This window comes from Dama dama, chromosome 12 (genome assembly GCF_033118175.1).
Source record: "Dama dama isolate Ldn47 chromosome 12, ASM3311817v1, whole genome shotgun sequence".
Lineage (NCBI taxonomy): Eukaryota > Metazoa > Chordata > Mammalia > Artiodactyla > Cervidae > Dama > Dama dama.
The window spans coordinates 35,245,891-35,266,104 of record NC_083692.1 but is presented as its reverse complement, the minus strand read 5'-3'; the positions used below and the strand labels follow the sequence as shown (position 1 = coordinate 35,266,104).

The window sequence follows — 20,214 nt, the reverse complement described above, 5'->3', positions numbered from 1 at the left end:
GTTACAACTAGTTTCCAGATTCTTATCAGTCATTATTAGGAGTGACTGTTTTTAATAGTGATAATGAGGCAGCTATTCCCATGAGGAGATTTAGTCACTGGCAGAATTGTCAGAACCCTGAAATATTTTGGGAAAACCTAGGGTGGAAAAAGCAAGCTGTTTCAAAAACAAAACATGACAGAAAAAGCTGCTTTGGTGGGCGGGGTTAGATGGGGATGGATGAAGGTAGCAAGAAACCAAATGAACTTTACTAAGGCTGTAAGCTACCTAGAAGCCAGAAGAGATTAGTGTTATTTACCTAAAGCACTGTAGTGTGGACATGAAGTTTTGAGTGTTCTAAGATTAAGTTGGTTAACAGCCACTCATCTGAAAGTATGTTCTTTGTGTGTACTGGCAAAGTTTAATTTGACTTTGACAAAGAGATTCTTCTGGCAGCAGCTTGTTTTTATTGACAGTTTGAGAAAAATTTGTTTTGTTTTTTTTTTAAATGTCAAAGACTTATTTTACTGGCTTTAGAGGTGTGTGTGTGAGGAGTGTTCATAATCCTACAGGCCGCATTACCATGCTAGGGTTTACTAATTAATAATGAGGACAAAATAGTCTTTGCCATGATTAGGCAAAACAGAGATGAGAAATGTAAATAGACTATGACTTCAGGTATGCCTGTCCCACCTCAGTTTTAAGTGCAAAAGGAATCTTTTTAGATTAGAATTTCTTCACAGCCGCTTGCCTACCAACATTTTGTTGTTGTTCAGTCGCTCAATTATGTCCAACTCTCTGCGACCCCATGAACTACAGAATCCCAGGTTTCCCTGGCATTCTGTAGTTCATTCACCACCTCCCAGAGCTTGCTCAAACTCGTGCATTGAGTCAGTGATGCCATCCAACCATCTCGTCCTCTGTCGTCCTCTTCTCCTGCTAACATAACATAACAAGCTGTAAAACCTTGTCTCATTTTCTTTAAATCCAGAAATGATTCTATACCAAATCCAAACAAATCAAATCACTCTTAAAGGAATAAGTGAAAACATGTGTAGTTGCTTTGACTGGACTACATCTGTCTACAGATTGGCTCAGTTCTCTGTGGTAAGCAGATTCCTCCTTAAATATCCTGTGCTGACCATGACTACCATCATCTGGAGGTGCACAAGAGGATGTGACAGCATTTACTTATCTGAACTGTGTTTTGTAAACTGACTGTATAATAACTTTGCTAGCTAGTTAAGGTCAGCCTGACAGCTATATAAAGAAAGAGTAAAAATAAAATGCTATCAGTTGTATTTAAATAAAATGTTGTATATTGTAATTTATATGTACTGAAATCTTTTAGTGTCTAGGGTAATAAAGAGATGAAAAAAATTGAATTTGTTGCCCCTTAAAGGCACATTCTAGAGTTTTTTATTTGAATTGTGTTTTTTATTTGAATTTCTCACAGGGTTAAGTGGAAAGTCTTTTTGTAGTGTTTTGGCAGAATTGTAGGCTTGCGGAGGGAAACCCTTTGTGAGATAGGGAGTCATTTGGTATATATTGCTGTGGTAACTCCGTGAAGGATAACTGCCACCTTTTCCTGAATTGGGCCAAGTTGGGTATCATATGATATAGGAATATCCCTAAATAATAATTGGAGTTGCAGATGACTTAGAATATCAGACAGTAGTAAGATGATTATTAACTTTTTATTATATGAGTAATCAATTGTAGAAAAATGGGAAATACAACAAATGAAAGGAGAACAGTTTCTTATTGGGAAACTTGTAATCTGAAAAAAAAGAATCATGAATTCAATCAAGCTGAACTTGGTGCTAGTTTTTCTCATGTTTTTATTTTGTATTTTTTCTATCGGTGTGTTAAATGTGCATAGTTTAATGATTCAGTAGCTCTATAAGACTTGTTTTGAAAAGCAGCAGTTCTCCCACTTGATCCCCCACTTCTTCCCTAGAGGCAAACGCTTTAATTTCTTATAGCTGATTCTTACCTGTGTGTTCTTGGAGGGGAGTAGAAATTCTTTTTCCTACTATCCTCCTAGGTTCTGTAGCTAGGATCCTGTAAATGGACTGACAAGAGACATACTAACAAAGGAAAAGCATACAAATTTATTTATTGATAATATAGATTTTGTGTGATAAGGAAATGAAAACCTGAAGAAGTGGTTAGGCCTGAGCATTTTTTTTTTTAATGTGTATATGTAGTTATTTGTGGACGTCCCTGGTAGTTCAGACAGTAAAGAACCTGCCTGCAATGCGGGAGACCCAGGTTTGAACCCTAGGTTGGGCAGATTCCCTGAAGAAGGAAATGATAACTCAATCCAGTATTCTTGTCTGGAGAATTCCATGGATATAGGAGCCTGGTGGGCTACAGTCTGTGGGGTTGCAAAGAGTAGGACTGAGTGACTAACACACATATGTATTTATTTATTTTTGGCTGTACTGGGTCTGTGTTGCTATTCATGGACTTTCTCTTGTTACAGTGAGTGGGGCCTCTCTCTCGTTGTGGTACATTGTCTTCTCATTGCACTGTCTTCTCTTATAAAGTCATGCGAGTTCTAGAGCACAGGCTTAGTAGTTGTGGCACAGGGGCCTTGTTGCTCCTTGGCATGTGGGATTTTCCCGGAACAGGGATCAACCCTTGTCCCCCACATTGGCAGGTGGGTTCTTAACCACTGGACTACCAGGGAAATCCAGGCCTGAGCATTTTGATACTGAGTTTGAAAGAATAGAAAGTCATGGAAGAATGTGATAGGACAAAATAATATGAGCTCAGGTTAATAAATGGGAAGCTTAACAAGGCCAGTTACTTTGAATTTCTCTTTATCTATTCATCTTCAGAAATAAGGATCCTCCTTTCCTCCAGGTGTAGGGAAGGCCTTTCTCACACAAGGGTCTTAGGACCTGCTTCAGAGTTCAAAGAGGTCAGATAGTCCTTCCTGCACCTGTCATTTCTCAAATTTCTTCAGCGTAAAATATTCACTATGCCAAGGCACTGTATTTGGGGGTAGCAAGTTCTGAACCTTGTCATTCTTAATAGCATTCTTATATTCTGATTTCTTGATTTCTCAGCTTCAGGTATTAACTTTATTTCCCATTATGGCAGATGAAGATTTAGTTCTTTTTCCTCATCCTTAGGTAGCTTTTTTTCTTTTCCCATCTTGGTATAGGTGTTCATAACTGCTTAGATCAGTGTTCAGTGTTTACACAGTTAAGAGTGAATGTGCTATTCACAGTTAAGCCATTTAACAATCTGTGAACACTTTTACTTTTCTATACAATTTTGGTTGTCTGTGAAATTTCTGTTTTTCTTTGTTGTTGCTTACTTTTATATTAATGCCTTTTATAGTACAGATTGCAACTTGCCCAAATTTGCTTTCAGGAAATCCTAACACTTAAGGTGTTCTATTAGCTTCTCATATTCCTGAAGATATGGTCCCATATTGACTGGTTGCCCATTGTTTTTATGTGTACCTCTTAGCCTGGGTCTTCCCTTCACCAGCATCTTAGGGTTACTCTTTTCCTCTTTGTGTTGAGTTCTAGTTTTCTAGATCTCATATCTTCTTGTGTCTGTCTTTGTCAGAACATATTCTCCAATAGCTTCCTGAGAAAGGGAAGGTTTGCTTTTTAATCATCTTGGAGACTTTGAATGACTGAACCCATCTTATTCTGTCCTTACTTTTAATTGATTGTTTGGCTGGGTATAGAATTCTAGCTTGCAAATTTTCAAGGCATGACTTCATTGTTTTATAGTTTTCTCCACATTTACTGCATTGCTCTTGAAGCTGAAGTCATTAAGTTCCTAATTATTTATGTGATCAGTTCTTTTGTTTCTCAGTGTTTAAATTGCACAATTATATACCTTAGTGTGAGTTTGGTTCCATCCATTGTGCTGAGCATTTGATGAATCCTTTCAATCACGGAACTGTTTTGTTGATGTGTGTTCGACTCTTTGTGACTCCCATGGACTGAAGCCTGCTAGGTGCCTCTGTCCATGAAATTCTCCAGGCAAGAATACTGGAGTGGGTTGCTATTCCCTTCTCCAAGAGATCTTCCTGACCCAGGGATTGAACCCAGGTCTCCTGCATCACAGGCACATTCTTGATGACTTCTCCCTTTTTCCTTTTTATCTCCTTTTGAACTCTTATTATTCAGATATTGGACCTCCTGGACTCATCTTTCAGAATTCTTATGCTATTCTATTGAGTTTTTCATTTCAGCTCTTACATTTTAAATTAGCAAGGAAGTATGCTAGTGATCACTTTCTGATTCTCTCTTTTTTGTCCTTTTTTTAAAAAATACTGTTCTTCATGTTTATATTATTTTGTGCTATATTTCTGAAAATATTAATATGTCTTTCTCCCCAGAATTTTCTTCTGCCATTATAGTCTTTGTCCGGACTAGCTACATAATTTTCAGGGCTGAGTACAGAGTGAAAATGTGGGGCCCTTGTTTAACATTATTAAAGAATTCTAAGACAGCAACAGCAGAGCATCAAACCTAACATGGAGCTCTTCAAAGTGCAGAGTGCTGTGTGACTGCCCAGGTCTCTCAGCTTGCCTTTTCTATTTCCATTTCTATTTTTTATACTAGAATGTCTAATGACTCTTGGCTGTTTCCTGATATTTAAGAGTGGGATCCTAAGAAGCCGACTGGAAGCTCTGAACATGCAAGTAGGACTTATCAATTGTAAGCGTTGAAGTAGGATGATCTGGCTGGTCAAATAGTTTGAGGACTTGTCAATATTTTTATATTTTTCCTTGTAGACTAATCACTGGGCAAAAAGAGACGTCTCTTCTAATCACTGCCTGGAAGTGAAGGCCTGGCTGTCAGTCTTTTGAGAAAGGTATTGACAAGGGTCTGGGGTTAGTGGGTAGTACTAGCATGTCAGAGACAGTTGTTTTCAGGAACTTTGTGAGTGAGTTGCTACATACAACAATTATTAAAGATTATACAGACTTATGAAATGTTCTATTAAAATTAATAAATTCTAAAAGCTCACCACTTTATGTATTACATTTTTAATTGTGGATGCTCTTGAGAGTATGTACATCTATCTATAGAGTGGGAACACCATGTTGTCATAGGCATCTCTTCTGAATTCTGCATTCAGTGACATTGTTTGGTTGCTTGAAGCAGCTATGGTAAGCTGCAAATATTACAAATAACTACCCTTGTTTCCCCTCTTCCTCTGCTCCCCAGACCCCAGCCAGTTGTTAGACATTTGTTTATCAGCATACTGGGGACTGGAATCTAGTACATATGTTAGCTTAAACTGTCTTCACCATACCTAGTGATCTCCAGTCCATGTAAACTTGTTTATTTATAAACCTCCTTAGATTATTTTCAGTGTTGCATGGGTGAAGGAAAGGCATTTGTCTGCCTGCCTGAGAGAGTGGAAGGGTATCTGAGAATTGCATTTCAGAAAGATTTTCTATTAATTCTTCCCATTTATCCCCACTGAGCCTTTTGGAGGCCTATTCCTTGATGCTTACCTTCAGTTCAGTTCAGTCACTCAGTTGTGATGCTTACCTTAGGATTCAGTTTTCTTGGGTCTTTGGGTCTTTTACCTCTTAACCATTTATTTTCCAGCTTTCAAAAATTTGTGGCTGTAATCTTCAGTTCTCTTCATCTCTGTGGGTTTTCATATTAAAAAAAAAAAAAAGAAAAGAAAAGGAATCCCTTGGTGTTCTGGGAAGGATCAGTGAATAGCTGTGTGTTTAGTCCATCATCCTTACCCAGAAGTCTGGCATCTAATTCTTGGGGGAAAAAAAAGATTAGGTAAGTAGACTCAGCAATTTAAGGGAGTTCTCAGTAGGCTTAGTCAGCCTCCTGATTTGCAGATCATGCATAAATGCAGTCAGGAAAAGATTCTACTGATTCTGGAATATTTTTCATCTCCAAAAAGAAGTAACCATCTGTAAGTAGATGTTATTGGCTTTTAATATAGATGTGTGGGGACATACAGAAATACAGGGCAGTTTTAGGTCATATAGTTTGGTATTACAGAGAATTGGAACCATAGTACCTAATTGTCCTAGATTCTGTAGCCATTCCAGTTGCCCATCAAGTGGCTGGATCTGGCAACCTGGTCACCTTATCTACTCTGTGGCAAATGTTTATTGCTCCCTCATGTAGTGAGTCTTCCAATTTTATGACTTTGTCTCCCCTCTTAACTTATGCTCAAATTCAGTGCCCTCCTCTCCCCATTAGATTTGATGTGTTTGGGTTGGTTAGACTCTCATTACTATTAATTTTACACCAGGCCACCCCATGGTCCATTAAGTTCTCCTTTGTCTATTGGTGGTTACCTTTTGGGTAAGGCAAGAGTTGAAAGGTGTTCAGTTACCAGTGTAGCAACTACAGTGAAAGAAATTGTTTGTAGTCTCTCAGAAGGGAGTTGTGGGCCTCTCAGACACTTCCTTTTAGATTCAAGGAATGCAGCTATTTACATACATTAAAAATTTTTTGTGTGGCTCAGGGCAGTGACAGTTGTGGCTAAAGGGAACAGATATCTGACGGGATGTAAAAGAAATAAATATTTGATGTTCTGCATGTGAAATTAGATTAGATGTCTAGGTGAACCTTCTTTTTCAAAGCTGTGAAGCTGGTTATAGCAATAGCCAGTTGTTACATATTCCTACTCAAAGGGCTCTGGTAAGTGCCGCTTATTGCCCCCTTTTTCAGTCTTCAGTGTTTTCTCCTTACCTCATCGTCTTTTGTGTTTTTAATTAGAGGGTTCCCCCCTCTGTTTATGAGATAGAGGTCAGTCACTTTGTATGTGCTGTTGACTGGGGGTTTTTTGTTGTTGTTATTTGTTGTTCAGTCACCAGGTCTGACTCTGCGACCCCAGGAGCTGCAGCACACCAGGCTTCCCTGTCCTTCACTGTCTCCATGAATTTGTTCTGACTTGTGTCCATAGAGTCAGTGATGCCATCCAACCATCTCATCCTCTGTTGTCCACTTCTCCTCTTGGCAAAGGAGTTTTTTTTTTTTTAAAATCCATTGTAATTTCTGGTGATCGGTCTGGGAAGAAATGCTGCTCTCTCTCAGGATGGCTTGGGGATTAGGCCAGGTTTTTTCCATATGATTATATGTTCTTTACAGAGAGTCTGAGGCTTCTCTGATGGCTCAGCATTAAAGACTCTGCCTGTGCAGGAGACTCGGGTTCGATCCCTGGGTCAGAAAGATCCCTGGGAGAAGGAAATGAAAACCCACTCTGGTATTCTTGGCTGAAAAATCAATCCCATGGACAGAGGAGCCTGGCAGGCTACAGTCCAAAGGGTTGCAAAGAGTTGGACACAACTGAGTATGCACCACCAAGAATCTGAAAAGATTTTTTTCTGGGGTTTAAACTTTATTCTTATTAAAAAGTCTTTCACAAGTATAACTTAAATCATCTTGAGGGACTTGTCCAGTGGTTAAGAATCCACCTTCTAATGCAGGGGATGCAGGTTCAATTCCTGGTTGGGAAACTAAGATTCCACATGTAGCGGAGCAACTAAGACCACATGAAGCATTTAGAAAAGCCCAAGCAATGCGGTGAAGACCCAGCGTGGGCAAAGTAAAACAGTAAATAAAAATAAAATTAGGGTGAAAACCATCCTGACTAACCTATTTAAACAGGCATCTTATGTGAAAACAATAAAATACTGTGAAGTTGGAACTGCCTTGGGGTATCTAGGTCTTGACTGTCATGCTTGCCATAATCACTTCCTCAGAAACTGACGTGCATTTTGCTTGGCATTGCCCACAGCATGCATTTGAGATAGGAGTTATAAAAATGGGGGACCTTGTTGGCATGGTTTGGGGAGAATTGTAGCATTACGGTACCTTTAAGAAAAGCTCGTTCAGGCAGTTGACTTTGTCAAGGTGATGGTGATTGCCTGCTTAACCAGCAGCCTCAGCCCCAAATATTTAAGCAGTTAGCTCTCAGGTAGTGGTATAACTTGGAGCTGCTGCCACACCTCTCGTGTTTTTTACATACCCTAAGCTAAATGGTGGGAATTTTCCAATGGCTCAGTGATAATGAAGCTGCCAGTGCAGGAGCTGCTGGTTCCATCCCCGAGCTGGGAAGATCCCCTGGAGGAGGAAATGGCTATCTACTCCAGTATTCTCACGTGAAAAATCCCATGGACAGAGGAGTCTGGCAGGCTACAGTCCAAAGGGTCACAGAGCGACTGAGCATGCAAGATAAATGGTAGGATGAATTGTTTGTCAGTTATCAGCAGAGTTTTTTGTTTTTTTTCGTGCCTCCCTTCACTTGGTGGACACTTTTTAAAAATGTGTTTTAAGATGAGAAAGTTTAAAATATTTTTTATGTATAGTCATGGTCTTTTGTTAAAACTGGCTTGCTGTTGCAATAGCAGATGGGTGTGATAAAATGGGAACATGTCAACTGTAAAAAGAAACCAATGCAGATTAAATCACAATTTAAAATATCTCTAATATGAGTCACTAAAATGTTTTTCCTTTGGGTTAACTCTTAATATTGTGTCCTCTTTTTTTAGTCATCTTTTGACAAAACCAAGGAATGAAAAAAAAAAAAAAAGATATGGAGAAAATGACCAGGGGTGGCTTTGAAATTTCTTTATTCAAAGATTTTTAGAACATGGACTTTATCAAGTCAGAGAATCTTGAAAACAAGACAGTTACTTGTAGGAACAGGCTGATATGGACTTTTTGCTTTTTCGAGTTGTCAAAAAATGGATTATATTATCAGGAATATCTGGTCCTCTTGTAATATAAGGAGTATCAGAAGAATATTATCCACAGATGCCTTTCACATGGTGCCTTACATCCCTTATACCAGGGCACAAAGTATAATATATCTAGCATACTTGATCTTTTGCTGAGACAACTTGCAACATTTATAATTGGTCCCAATGCTTAGCTCAGTGCCGAGCCCCAATAAGTGTTCAGCATTTGTTGAATAGAGAAATGAATCATTACGAGTCATATTTCCAAACTGGTCATATTTCCAAACAGCTTTTCTTTGAAAAGCTGTTCCAGGGATTTGTCAGAAAAACTAATCCAACCATGCTATACTTCCCTTTAAAAAAATCCTTCAGTGGCCCTCATCTACTTCAAGTTTTGCCTTTCAGACTTTCCTTCTAAAATTATTTTGACATTATAAAATTAGCATTCTGTGGTCAGAAATTCAAACAACGTTGAAAATAGATATGAAAAAACACATGTCCCTAACTCACCTTCCAAAACATCCAGTTTGCTGGGCATTGTATACCTTTCTATGTATTTTGCAGACTATAGTCTTTTCATTTTTGTTTTACACCATTATGCTAAAATATTGCTAAAATAGTGACACCTTGTCCCTCCCCCATTGGCCCGGGTGAACTATTTAATGTCATGGAAGTTAACCTTTTGTGTGTATATTCTCCCAGTCTTTTGCTTGTCTTTAACTTTATGGTGTGTTTGCCCCAAGTAGATACTTAAAATTTGTATTTAGTCAGGTATTTCAGTGTTTTGTGTCTTTTGCTTAGGTAAGGAATTATTTCCCACTAATACTTTAAAATCATTTCTCATAACTGACAGTATTAAATTTTGCAGTTTATTGTCTGGCACTCTTATGTTTTTATGGTGTAGTAGGTATCTACCTTTTTACTCAGATATTTGCTTTTCTCAGTTTATTCAGACATTCTGCTTTTCCACTCACTGTGCATCTTTAATCATTTAGATTGCTGTTTTCTTGAACTCCTTACGTGTTTCTGCTCTCCTTCCATACTTTTTTGGTTACTGTAGTCTTAGCATATTTTTTTAAAAGAGTTTTTATGTTTTTCCCACCTCAGATCTTACTGATTGTTCTTTTCCATCTACTTTTTAAATGTAGATAAGAATCACGTACCATAAGGTTCACCTTTTTAAAAAAATAATTTTTATTTTGGCCGTACCGTGTGGTGTGCAGGATGTTAGTTCTCCAGCCAGGAATGGAACGTGCACTCCCTTGAGAGGAAGCAGATTCTTAGCCACTGGACCACCAAGGAAGTCCAGGCTTTTCTTTGGTTGCGGTGTGTGGGGGCCGCTCTCTAGTTGTGGTGCACTGGTCCCTCATGGCAGCGGCTTCTCTTGTTATGGAGCACAGGCTCTCGGGAGTGTGGTTTCAGGAGTTGCCGCACGCAGGCTCAGCAGTTGTGGGGCGAGGGTCAGCTGGGGCTCCCCTGGTGGCTCAGATGGTGAAGAATCTGCCTGCAGTGCGGGAGACCTGGGTTTGACCCCTGAGTCAGGAAGATCCCCTGGAGGAGGGCATGGCAGCCCACGCTAGTGTTCTTGCCTAGAGAATCCCATGGACAGAGGGACCTGGTGGGCTACAAGTTCATAGGGTCGCAGAGAGTCAGACGTGGCTGAAGCGACTTGGCACTCCTGCACACACAGGCTCTGTGGCTTGTGGGATCTTCCCAGATCAGGGATTGAACCCGTATCAATTATGAAATAATAATCCATTATTTGTTTATATTATGATTTATCTATTCATCCACTGGTGGAAATCTGGGTTGTTTTCCCCTTTGGCTATTCAAGTGTAGTGCTGCTATAAACGTGTGCATGGTGTTTTTTTAAGTACCTCTTCTGGGTACATACTTAGGAGTTGACTTGCTGGGTCATGTGGTAATTCTTTTAAAAATGTTTTTTGTTTTTAATTTTGGTCTTTGATAAGTTTTTGTACTATTAAACCAAATAGCTTTTAATTTGATTGTTTAATTTGAAAGCCCCATAACATGTAGTGTGCAAATAATGACAGATTTTTGTCTTTTCCTTGAATGTTTCAGTCTTTTTTTTTTTTTTTTTGGTAATATGATGGCTGGCATCTTTATTCTTGATTCTGAGAGGGAATATTTTTAATGTTTTGCTAATGTGTATGCTATTTTCTGTAAATTTCTGGTAGATTCCTTTTATTAAGATAAACTTTTACTCTCTCCCTAGTTTGCTAAGAACTTTTTTTTAGAATCAGGAATAGGTGCTGGAATATTATTTTCTTTTAAGGATTTATTGAGATGTGGCATCTCTCCTTTAAACTGCTAATGTTTTGGAAGCATTAGGCTTGGTGCTATAATACTGGTGCTTTGGTTGATTCTTGGGTACTTCAGTGGAGTTTTCTTCCTGTTCAGACCAGTCTGAAAACCAATCTGACAACCTCTGTTCTGGATATTTCTGTAGTGCCAAGTTCAGTGATGGTGTAGAGCTATACATGTTAACATACACTCTAGCATGCTGGGAAGGATTGAGGCCAGGAGGCAAAGGGGGCAACAGAGGAAAAGATGGTTGGATGGCATCATCAACTCAACAGCCATGAGTTTGAGCAAACTCCGGGAGATAGTGAAGGACAGGGAAGCCTGTCATGCTACAGTCTGTGGTGTCGCAAAGAGTCGGACACAACTTAGCGACTGAACAACAACAACAGATGTTTATTTTCTTCAGTCCTCTTATTCCCTTCATTTTTTCCTGTAAATTAAACAATTTAAAATCTTGTTATTCAGAGTTAAGAAGCATACTCCTTTACATGTTTATAAATATACTCCATAATTGCCTCTGCTGCTCCTCCTACCTCATTCCTGATTAAAAAAACAAAGCTACAGAGTGCTTTGAATTTTTATTTGGAAATTATATCTGTTTCTAGGGCTGTCATCACCCTAGTAACAAGGAGCCAACTCCATTACTTTTCAAAAGGACTTAAAAACAATCCAAATACCTTTTCATAGGTGAGACTGCAGGCCTGCTCAAGGTGTGTCTAAACATTCTCAGCATGCACGAAATACAACTGAGGTAGTTTGCAAAGGAGAATAAGTAAAATCTAAAATCTGGAGTTGAGAGGCTCCATCACATTACAAAGACTTCCAAACAAATCCTGGTAGGCTCTACTTTTTGCCTGAGGATGATCAAGTAGCTTCCTGTTAATAAGGCTCATTAATATGATTACCACACTCCACCCTCTAGTCCACATTGAAGATGACTGGTAGAGAAGGTCTAGGGGACTAGAGAATCAAAGGATGTGAAGGTTAGAAGTGATATTTACTTTTTATTTGATGTACTACGTAGCATGCAGGATCTTAGTTCCTTGACTAGGGATCAAATTTGCTACTCCTTTAGTGGGAGCTGAGTCTTAACCACTCGGCCACCAGGTGGGGGCCACAGGTAATCTTTGGTATAAACATGTGGTTAGATTTTGAAGTGCCTTGTCTTAGATCTTTCTATGGGACAACGTTGTTTGGGGCCTATGTCTTTAGAGATTTTCCTGAACAATTGGTTTAAAGCTAAGATCTGAGAAGAAGGTTGGTGGGAAGAAAAAAGACAGATCGTGATTTGAGATTTGTCACCTGAAACATCTACCCTGATTTTATCTAATCTTTTAGCTTATGAGTAGAATTAAAGAGCTTAGGAAAATCCAAGTATAATTCATTTTAGACTAGCCAAATAATTTTCTGTATGGATAATAATGACCCCCCCCCCAAAAGCATAAGTTTAATTGTTATATCAGGAAAAAGGGAAAGTTTGAGATGCTTATTAGATATCCAGGTAGAGATTTCAAATAGTCAGTTTACAAATCTGGAGTCCTGCAGAAAGGTTGGGGGCTAGCCACTTTGCGCAGTGTGTTGGTTAATTTATTAACCATTACCCCTGGGGTTGTGGGGAGCCTAGACTGTTAGTTCCCAAACTGTTCGAGGAGCCCTGAGGTATCATAGCTAACTTGGGCAGAATGTTTCAAATTTCTAGGAAAACAGTACAGATGGTGCATGTGCTTGACATGTGTTTTTTAAAAGTTTTAAAAAAGATGTTTGAGTTCTGTGCATGTGTGTGTGCCCTATGCTGCTGGCATCAACTGAGTGCAGTTTTTGTATGTGCACCTATTGTTTCTTGGAGAAGGAAATGCCAACCCACTCCAGTATTCTTGCTTAGAGAATCCTGTGGACAGAGGAGCCTGGTGGGCTGCCATCTATGGGGTTGCGCAGAGTCGGACACGACTGAAGCGACTTACCATGCACGCATGCATTGGAGAAGGAAATGGCAACCCACTCCAGTGTTCTTGCCTGGAGAATCTCATGGAGGGAGAATCCCATGGAGGGAGGAGCCTGGTAGGCTACAGTCCACAGGTCGCAAAGAGTTGGACACGACTGAGCGACTTCATTTTTTTTATGCCTGAATATATTACTAGTGCAAGATGCATATACCTCTCGCTTCCATTTCCCTCCATATATACCTTTATGTATCGTATATGTTTTATTCATGTCTCCCACCTAGAACACAGGTTTGATGAGAATGAGGATTTTTGTACTTGCCCAGTGTTATACCCGCAACTTCTGAAATATTTCCTGGTATATGCTCAATACATGCTCAGTAATACTGAGTGAATTATTGAAAGATCTCTTCTACAACTTAGCTTTCAAACTGTAAGATTTGAATAGAAGGAGAAATAATTACCCTTTAAAAAAAATTGTGTTTATTTTTGGCTGTGCTGGGTCTTTGTTGCTTTGCATGGGCTTTCTCTAATTGCGGCAAGTGGGTGTTTCTCTTCCTTGAGGTGTGTGGGCTGCTTATGGCGGTGGCTGCTTTTGGTGCAGAGCACGGGCTGTAAGATGCTCCAGCTTCAGTAGTTTCCGCTCCTGGGCTCTAGAGCGAGGCTTTGTAGTTGTGGCACATGGGCTTAGTTGCTCCTTGGCATGGGAATCTTCCCAGATCAGGGATCAAACCTGTGTCCCCTGCATTGGTAGGTGGATTCTTATCCACGGGGCTACCAGGGAAGCCCAGAAATAATTACTTGAACATTCAAATTAGAGACTAGAAATGGTTCTATACTTGTGAAATGGGAGAAAATTCACCAAAGGTGAATTTTTTAGGTTTAAGATTGGTGAAAATCCTCAAAGTGAAGGGGCCCTCTTTCTTTATGCCCCTGTAGAAAGTAGCAGTTTGAGTGCATCACCAGTGTTGCCCATCTGGATGAGGATGGACCAGCCTTTTTTGTAGTTTTAATCAAATAACTGTGGTATATACTTACAGATACATTAACAGTTTTTTCTATGCTGTTGTCATCCTCTTTTTCACTGTATAACTTCTGGTCTTGGGAGCAGTATCTTGTAAATTTGAAGAACGTATGAATACCATCTGAAGGAAGAACTTTATTGAGGCCCTTCAGTATGAGTAGAATTGAAAATTTTTTTACATTATAATGTAATTAAATATACATGAACAAAACTAGTAAACTTTGTATGCTTCTCGATTTACATAACTGTCAAGAGAAAATAGATGCATAATGTATACAGTACTTCAGTATTGTTTTGATGTTACTTTGAATAAAGTTTGGAAACTAAATTGACACATGCAATACAAATGCTGCCATTCAGTCTGCAGATTCTTTTGTGTTTGTCATGTTTTAAAGATACTGTGGTTACTCACACACTACTTTTTCGCCATTTGAACTGCTGCTGAAACCTTTGTTAACATTGTTTGGCTTTCATTTTGAATTAGAGTTTCAGACATATTGGAGCATATCTGTAGGTATTAAATAATTATTTTCCAAGCGAATTCAGGAACTGAGGAATGTTCTGTTTAATCATGTGTTAGTGTTTTAATATTTTTCTCACACAGACATTCTGCTCAGTAAAAGAAAGAATTAGAGTGAATGTCACTCTGCATGAGGACATTCAGTGTGTGTGCAACACTCAATAGAGGTTTTTTGTTTTTTTTTTTAAAAGAAAAAGAAGTGTTGACTTTTCATTTATTTATTTGCGGCTGTGCTGGGTGTTTACCGCTGCACGCAGGCTTTCTCTAGTGGTTACTCTTCATTGTGGTGTGAGGTCTTCTCATTGCGGTGGCTTCTCTTGCTGCATAGCATGGGCTCTAGGTGTGTGGGCTTAGTTGCCTCTCGGCACGTGGAATCTTCCACACCAGGAATCAAACCTGTGTCCCCTGCATTGGCAGGCTGATTGCTAAGCGTTGGGCCACCAGGGAAGTCCTGAATAGGCTGATTTTAAAATGTCTACTATCTTCCCTTGTAGCTCAGTCGGTAAAGAGTCTGCCTGCAATGCAGGAGACCCGGGTTCGATCCATGGGTCGAGAAGATCCCCTGGAGAAGGAAATGGCAACCCACTCCAGTGTTCTTGCTTGGAGAATCCCATGGATGGAGGAGCCTGGTAGGCTACAGTCCATGGGGTTGCAAGAGTTGCACATGACTTAGCGACTAAGCCACCACCACCAAAGTGTCTACTTTTAGTCGGACCTGGGCTCAGCACTATCACCTCTCCCAGGTGATGCATGTTAGCTTTTGGTTTGCCCCTGGAAATTTTTAGTTCTTTGCTAATCACTGTAGAAGATGTTTTGGATACAGAGCTTTTTTACATTGTCTTAAAACTAGGAGGGAAGGGTTTAATACAAGATGGGACTGTCAGTTCCTGAAATAAAACATATTGAAGAATGTTTTCATAAAGAGAACTCGGTGAGTCTCTTTATTTATTTAAATCTTTTATAACTTAAAATATGATGTTTTAAATTTTTAGCATATCAGAAGATGTTGACCTCTGAAGTAATGACTACATCACTACTGTGATCTTAAGCAGGTTTCAGTTTCTGGGCTTTTATCTCCTTTTCAGCACAGTGGTTGCAGGCTGTGAACTACAAAAACACTGAGGAATATGAAGTTTGTGGTGACATGAGGACCTCAAGGGGATAGGTGGACATGCAGAGATCGGGGAGAAAGAAGGAGCAGCTGGCTCAAAGACCCCAACATGCACGTAAGCTGAGGGACAGAAAGAGGGCTCAGTGAGATGCTTATGAAAGTGCTTTGTAGATACAAAACATTCCTTGCAGCTCAGGTGCTGTTTTGTTTAGGAAAGATGTTTATTTTCTTTTTCCGATGGATTGGTTTGTTAGCTACAGGGCCATCTTGCCTGGCGAGTAGGATCCTGCTTTGAGGATGGAAAGCAAGAATTATACCCATGAGTCACAAATTCTAGCAGTTTGTGAATTAAGATTACTGTTATGTTATTGTATTAAAAATCTTGTGTATAAGATTGGGCAGTAGGACAGAGGAATAAGCTTGTTAATAAAAATTTAGGGGAGAGAATTTTGTTTGGCTTTGCTGTTTGGTATCTGTAGTTTTGCATCTATTTAACCCAGCACTGAAATCTGATCAGGTTTTCCTTTGTGGTTTGCTTTGTTAATAATTGAAGTACCTCACGGTTCTGGGTGTGAACTCTGCATGCTTTATCTAACTAATTTAGAACCAGGGAAGTTAGGGCTTTCTATTGAAGTAATTAAAGCATTATGGTGTTTTTTTAGTGTAAGTTATATATATATTTCTGTGTAAGTCATATATATATATAATATACATAACTTACACAGAAAAAACCAAAACATTATAATAGGACATACTTTATGCTTTTATATACCTTAAAGATGGAAGCTCTAAAAATTTTGTGTCCTCTTTCTAGTTTGGATGTGCAGGAGCCTGTTTATCATCAGTTTTGTTAACACTGATGTTTGGGTTTTTTTTAATCTATATGTAAACATGACCTTAGACAACTGTGTTTAATATCCTAAAGAATCATGTGGAGACTTCATAGTGTTTCTTACTGAAACTTAGAATCTATTTATTTTAGTATTTAAAGGATGTGATTGGGGCTTTGAAAATGAGAAGGAGGTTGCCTAACTCATAGCTGAATGCCTGCATATCTAGATTGTTCTGTTCTGGAGGTTCTTAGTAACATGAAAGTTTTTATTGTAGCTAAAGTGACAGTATATGGAAATGTGTGTTTGTGCATGGCTGGTGAGCAGGATTTTCTTTAAAAGCTGATACTCCATAGGAATGTTTTAGGTAACTAGAGTGCTGGAAAAATGCTGCTGCTCAAGCCCAGCTACGTTTTGTTTTGCAGAAAACTGACCCTGGGCTGGAGAACCTCTGAGTCTCCACCTCACATACCTCCCATCTCTGAGAGAGCAGGGTGCTAGATCAGGAAATGATGGGTGGAGCTGCTTAGTTGCATCAACTTCCTGGGCTGCCCAAGCATTGATTAATCAGACACGCCTAACCTTCCAGTTAAGAGGTTATGCTGATTGGCTGACTTCTTTTAAGTCCTCAGGCTTGACATTCATGCTTGCCATGTGCAGGGCACTTAGCTGCATGCTTTATAAGAGATACAGAAGGGAGTAAGATTATTCTTACCTTTCAGGAGCTTAAGTGTAGTAGGGGAGATGGAGACAAGGTAGACATGGTAAGTGTCCCAAGAGAGTATTCTGAGAATTCAAACAAGGCTTATAGTAACCATTGGTGGGTAGAGGTGAAGCTGTGGATGAGACCTAGGCAGGGAGGGACCCAGTTTGGTTTCAGTAGTTCTATGGATAAAGAGCGATAAAGATACTGACAGGTGGGGAAGAAAGGTCAGATGGCTACTGTGAAGGTGAAGGGAAAAGGAGGAGGAGGAGCCAGAGCAGCAGGTATTTAATCATCAGCCCTGAGATTTCCCAAAAATTCAGTCCAAAGTTGTTTTTGTGGATATTCTGGCATTTTTCTGGGGCAGAGAACTCAAGACGTTTTCTCAGATTCTGAAAATGATCCAGGTTCCAAGAAATTTGAGAACCACTGTGCTGAGTTTTCAACCTTAGATGACTGAGAAGATGTTGAGGCTTTGTAATGAAACAAGGAGATCATGTGGCACAACTTTTCTTGTGGGAGGTAAGGTGGAATTTGGGGCTTATTTCTAAGATTATGAAATAGTCCCCTGAGTGGGGAGGTTGCCTTGTCAAACTGGGTGTCCCACCTAGCAAGTTAGATGGATCCGTTAATGATCTGGTACAACTCCGAAGGGCAGGTGTTTTCATTCAGAGGAGTTCCTTAACATTATTTGCCCCTGTATTTGGAGTCCAGATTGATGAAGATGTGGGAGACGAGGATGCTACTGTAGAATAATTCTGGCATTTTTTCTTAGAATTCCTTTGTGTAAAGTGATTTGCACTTGACCCAATGAGGGATTTATAAAATTTCAGACAGGGATATACTCTTAAGGAGTTGATGATATGTAATGCTTTTTCTTTGGCTTTTTGTTCAGCTTGGATCTGTGTATGTTCAGTTATCTTTGGGTCTTTGATTATTTCCTGGGCAAGAGAAACATTTCTGTTAAAATGAACTTAAAGTGAATGTGGTCTGTGACAGTTGTAAATACACTGTACTTGTAATTAGGAACCTGTGTACAGACCATTTAGTGACTTTGTAGACAAATCATTTGATTGTTTTACTAATTGTTATATACATATATGTGTATATACTCATACATGGCCTCATATAAAATATTATGAAGCACATTTTAAAAATGACCCAGCAGGAATTCCCTGGCAGTCCAGTGGTTAGGGCTTCGTGCTTCCACTGCAGAGGGCACAGGTTTGATCCCTGGTCAGAGAACTAAGATCCTCACGTGCCACGTGGCAAAGCCTAAAAAAAAAAATGACCTAGCACTTAGTATTTGTTATACTTAGTTGGTCAGCTTCCACAGGATTCGCTTCCACATTGGTGAAATGGGAATAATAAATAATAATAGTAATTTTATGTATCTCATAAAATTGTCCTGAAGATGAAATTAATACATATACATATATAATCAAACTCCATAGTGTACAGCTTAAGTACTCAGTAAATATCAATGGTTACATTATTAATAATATTAATATTTTAATATTAATACTGTAATTTCCCCCTTCCCCATGAGTGAATGTGGGGGGTGACTGTTGTTAGAAAAGAATTTGCAATAAGATATCTTTAAATAGCAAAATTTCATGTGTATTTATTTAAATATTTATATTTTTCTTTAAAGTTGTGAAAGTTAAGAGCATTTTTTGCAAGGCAGATTCAGGTATTAAGCTGCACATTTAGGTTACAGAATGAGGGACTGACAGCCGTGTTTGTTTGAGAAATGAGTTGGTTGGTCTTGACCACTGTTGTCTTTCAGTTCTTTTTTATTTGACTGCCTGTGTGTTTGTCTCCCTTTTCTCATCTTTTTTGTGCCTTCTGGTTTATTTCCTGTTCAGTTTTCAGTAAAGGGCATGAAGAACTTCTGTTGGTTGGTGCCCTGGGTGTGAACCAGGAAGGAGTACTGCATCAAACAGCCTGGGACTTATCCGGGACGGATTTAACAATAATCCCTGCAGAGCTCCCTAACCAGGGAACCTGTGAATTCCAGTTTTCTCCCTCTAATCAGAGGGTATGCAGGTCCAACTGTGTGTGCATGATGGACATTTCTGGACTTAGCCATCCATCATTTTCAGATGCTTCCATTTATTTATTTCTCCTTTTAAAAAACCAGTAATTCTGAGAAAATTTAGTTAGGTAACAAATACAGAGGTGGTTGGATGGCACCACCAACTCAATGGACATGAGTTTGAGTAAGCTCTGGAAGTTAGTGATAGACAGGGAAGCCTGGCATGCTGCAGTCCACGGGGTTGCAAAGAGTCAGACATGACTGAGTGACTGAACTGAACAAATATAGAAACAATAGAATGATAAACCCCACTTTGCTATTGCTCAGCTTCAATAATTTGTCATCTAATTGCCAATCTTGCTTGATCTGTGCTCTGAACCATTTCTCCCCGCCCCCCTTTTTTTTTTGATGTGGACCATTTTTAAAGTCTCTATTGAATTATAATATTGCTTCTGTGTTTGTGTTTTGTTTCTTTTTTTTTCCCCCCGCTCCACACCCCCTGCATTGGAAGTCAAAGTCTTAACCACCTGACCACCAGGGAATTCCTTCCCCCATTTTGTTTTGAAAATGTATCATTTAAGCTTAAAAGATTTTAGGATGTATATCTAAGAGATGAGGACTTAAAATTACATACATACATGCACACATATATATTAATTTTTTCTGTCTCCTGTATTTCCTCTGAGACTAGCGCGAAAGGATTGGCCAGAATAGAACTGAATTTTTTTTAAGTGTCTTTTTTCCTCCATCAGGAGTATGTAATGTCTGGTTGTGTTTCAGTTTTGTGATGTTAGCAGCTACTGATGATCGTTGCCTAGATCCATTAATTCAGTAAAATTTGGAAAATGGTGATATCTGTTGTCCCTTTTGTTTATTTTGAATCAAAACCCGTCAGGAAATAAAATTTTACTTAACACATTTAATGAATTAAGCATTTTATTTTGAATTAATATTTTTTTTCTCTGACTTTGTAGCAGTGATTAATATATAGTATGTGATTTGGTGTTGAGATGTTCTACATGCTGTAGCTGATTACTTCA

The 20,214-nt window shown here is 39.0% G+C and overlaps 1 protein-coding gene across 5 annotated transcripts in view; it reads left to right on the top strand.

Moving 5' to 3' along the window:
* FBXO34 (F-box protein 34) overlaps window positions 1-20,214 on the top strand; it is a 71,370-nt gene that overhangs the window by 36,054 nt on the left and 15,102 nt on the right. The window contains exon 2 of one of the 5 annotated variants that reach the window (XM_061156996.1): window positions 4,751-4,830. The exons of 2 other annotated variants lie outside the window; for them this stretch is intronic. The gene's annotated coding sequence lies outside the window, so the exon portion shown is untranslated. Of the gene's footprint in view, window positions 1-4,750; window positions 4,831-15,577; window positions 15,719-20,214 lie in introns of all 5 variants that reach the window. 2 more of the 5 variants (XM_061156997.1, XM_061156998.1) reach the window with 2 other exon arrangements.